At 53.2% G+C, this 3639-nt stretch overlaps 1 pseudogene across 1 annotated transcript; it reads left to right on the plus strand.

Annotated features, from left to right (window-relative positions):
- Window positions 1-1077: 1077 nt before the first annotated feature.
- On the plus strand, window positions 1078-3321 carry LOC102875531 (annotated as a pseudogene). Its single transcript, XR_438900.1, has 2 exons — window positions 1078-1272; window positions 1965-3321. The product of XR_438900.1 is annotated as a nuclear-interacting partner of ALK-like (transcript).
- The last annotated feature ends 318 nt before the right edge of the window (window positions 3322-3639 follow it).

The raw sequence follows: 3639 nt of genomic DNA on the forward strand, positions 1-3639 counted from the left end.
GTGTGGGACCAGCTGCCATAGTGACAACTCCCCTGGGAGAGGTGGGCTGGATGGACAGGCAGCCCCGTGTCCACTGCAGCATCACTCTCCTGTCACCTGAGGAACTTTACGGTCAGAGTGAGGTGGGACATGAGAGAAGCAGACCTGACAGTGTAAGTTCAAGCCCAAATACACGTACGCATTCAGATTTCTTTCTAAGACATCACCTGATGTGCTTGTGGGGCCAACAAGTTCAAATCCACAAACCATGGCTTAGTGTTCCTGGTGGTCTTGATTCTGAAATCCTTCTAGAAGACACTCCAGCAGGACATCAGTGACAGTCTGGAGCAGAGGTCCCTCCTCTGGGAAACTGGCTTTCGACCCAGCTAGTGTCAGGGGAAATTTTTCCCTAGAGTCAAACATTGTAGCTGTTCGAAGCCAGCAAGTCGAGTAGGACTCAGTCACCCTGCAACCAGCAGGCTTGAACCCAGCCCTATCCTGTGCCATGCTCACCGTCTCTGACACCCTTTGATATTCTTGATTCACTAATGATCAGAGACCAGATGAGTTGTGAGGTAATACCAAGAATATTGTGAAGAGAGCAAAAGACCAAAATAGATGTCAGGAGAGACTGAAAATTGAGTCCAGAAACCCAAAGAAAGAAATGCCAGAGTATAAGAGCTGCACAGACTTGGGGGTGCCAGGTGAACCTCAACTCCTGTACCTGCTATTGTGTGCCGTTGAGTGTGAACAACTTCGGGGAGGAGGGGGTCACCTGTCTTTCTCCTGAGGAGCAACTGGTGGATTCAAACCATGTGCCTTCGGGTGGGAAGAGCAGTTGCTTACCACTCGGTGACCAGGGCTCACTCCATCTCAGAAACCTCATACAGCCTGGAGCGAAGCCGTGCCCAGTCCCATATCGTCCTCATAACCGCCTCCGCTCACTGTTGCAATCACGGTGCCAGTGTGTCTCCTTGAAAGTCTTCCTCTCTTCTGCTGACCTCTGCCTGACCAAGCGTGATCCCCTTCTCCAGGGACTGGTCCCCCCGACAACATGCCCCAAGACGTCACAGAGTCTCACCATCCGCCGGAACGGAAGCGCCGTGGCGCTCACTCCCGCGGGGAAGACTCTCGGCGACGGACCAAGATGGCGGCGCCCGCCGACCCTCCCTCGCTTGTGGCCGGGCTTGAAAAGACTTGGGGGACAGTCGTTCGCTCCCCTGAAGGGACCCCGCAGAAAGTTCGACAGCTGATAGACGAAGGGATTGCAGCGGAAGAAGGCGGCGCCGACGCGTGAGTTCGCCGGTTACTCGCGGGGCTGTCGGAGGTGGAGGCATCGGGAACGCAGGCCTGCAGCGGCCCCCTTGGTCCGCGCCGCGGGCCGGGGATGGCGTCTTCGCGGCTTCCGAGCGAGGCCGGGGTTTACTAAGCTTAGTTACACGCTTCTCCACACGGGAGATGTCTCCGATTTCGCATCCCGGGTGGAATTTTGCCGTAGACAGTTATACGGGGGAGAGGAAGAAACAAATCGCCAGCTGAATGAATGTGCTCACCGAACTGCTCCTGTGTGGGGTTCTTTACTGTTCGTGTGCCAAGGATCCCATTCTCAGAATACTGTTTTTAAAGGTGTAAAGGAAGATAGTTAACTTGAAATGCAGTTAGAAAGAAACTAAAGGAGGCGAGCTCTGGTGGCCTAGTGGCAAGGAGCTGCAACTACAATCCCAGAGGCGCACGGGTTCGAATCCACCAGATGCTCTGCCGGAGAAGGAGGCGCAATATCCTCCTGTACCGTCAGACTTTGTGTAGCAAATACATAAAACCACTGAAACAATCTGAAGAGTAGTGTAATTGAGAAGATGTTAAGGAAGGTTAAAATCCAGTATTGATGTGATCAATTATATGATGTGGGGAGAAGCTGGATACAGAATCTTTAGGGAGAGCAGTAAGACAAAAATTTTGCTAACTGTTCTGCCACCCTACTTCAGGAAGGAAATATCCGCCACACTCCAGTCAGTGAATGGATCACCCCAAGCAGAGCAACCTCCATTGGAATCTACAAGCAAAGAGGCCTATTTCAGCAGAGTGGAAACATTTTCCTCCCTGAAGTGGGCCGGGGAGCCCTTGGAGCTGTCTCCACTTGTCTGTGCAAAGTATGGCTGGGTCACAGTTGAGTGTGACATGCTCAAGTGCTCCAGCTGCCAGGCTTTTCTCTGTGCCAGTTTACAGCTGACATTTGACTTTGACAGATATAAGGAACGATGTGCTGAGCTGAAGCAAGCCTTGTGTACTGCCCACGAGAAGTTCTGTTTCTGGCCAGACAGCCCCTCTCCAGATCGATTTGGGATGTTGCCATTGGATGAACCTACTGTTGTTCTTAGTGAAGTTCTAGGTCGTTTCCAAAGCCTTTGTCACTTGGACCTCCAGCTTCCTTCCCTGAGGCCAGAGGACTTGAAATCTATGTGTTTCACGGAAGACAAGATCAGTCTTCTCCTACACCTGCTTGAAGAAGAACTTGATCACCGAACTGATGAGAAGAAAACTACAACCAAATTTGGCTCTGACATTCAAGTCCACGTCACAGCCTGTATTCTCTCGGTGTGTGGCTGGGCGTGTAGTTCCTCCTTGGAACCAATGCAGCTTTCCCTGTTGACGTGCTCTCAATGTATGCGGAAGGTGGGGCTCTGGGGCTTCCAGCAGATTGAGTCGTCCATGACAGACCTGGACTCGTCTTTTGGCCTCAGCAGCTCTCCTGTCCCAGGTTCTGAGAGACGGCCAGAGCGCTTCCCTCTGGTTCCTGAGTCTCCTCGGAGGATGATGACCCGCAGCCAGGATGCCACGTGTTCCCCAGGCTCCGAGCAGGCTGAAAAGAGCCCAGGTCCCATCATCTCCCGTACTCGGAGCTGGGACTCTTCCAGTCCTGTTGACCGTCCTGAACCAGAAGCTGCTAGTCCCACCACCAGGACCCGCCCAGTGACCCGAAGCATGGGGACCGGAGACCCTCCTGGCCTGGACGTGCCCTCTAGCCCTCTGCGGAAAGCCAAACGAGCCCGTCTCTGCTCCTCCAGCAGCTCGGACACACCTTCCTGAAGCTTCTTTGATCCCACCTCTCAGCACAGAGATTGGTGTCCCTGGGTGAATGTCACACCCAGTAAGGAAACTGGAGAGAAAGGCGGAGTGGATGGTGGCCCCGTGGGCGAGCCTGGCTGGAAGGCTGTGTTGACCACACTGCTGGCCCACACTCAGTCCAAGCAGCCTGCTGAAGCTGACTCCTTGAGTTTCTCTGAGAAGTCGAGGAAGGTATTCCGAATATTCCGGCAATGGGAATCATTATGCTCATCCTGAAGCAGTTCCATGTCCTTCCTGGAGGAAACTGAGATGGGAACAACTTTTTGAAAAATAAAATCGGAATTCCCTTGTGGTCAGGTGATGCTAAGTTTTTCTCCATTCTGGCTTACTAATAAGGGGCCCATGCTGTTGCAGAGCACTAGTGCTGACCACCTGCGTGTGACTCCAGAACGGCTCTCAGGAGGGCTGGGGAAGGTAAGATGCAGCTCACTGGCTCTGACAGAGTGTGGCGCTATGGAGCCGGGCAGAGGACCAAGAACGGGACACCATTTCTGCGCCTTTTAACACACTGCAGGGTTTGCAGGATTCTCATCA

The sequence above is a fragment of the Elephantulus edwardii genome, unplaced genomic scaffold (genome assembly GCF_000299155.1).
Source record: "Elephantulus edwardii isolate Elephantulus edwardi_28Jun2011 unplaced genomic scaffold, EleEdw1.0 scaffold00064, whole genome shotgun sequence".
In the NCBI taxonomy this organism is placed as follows: Eukaryota; Metazoa; Chordata; class Mammalia; order Macroscelidea; family Macroscelididae; genus Elephantulus; species Elephantulus edwardii.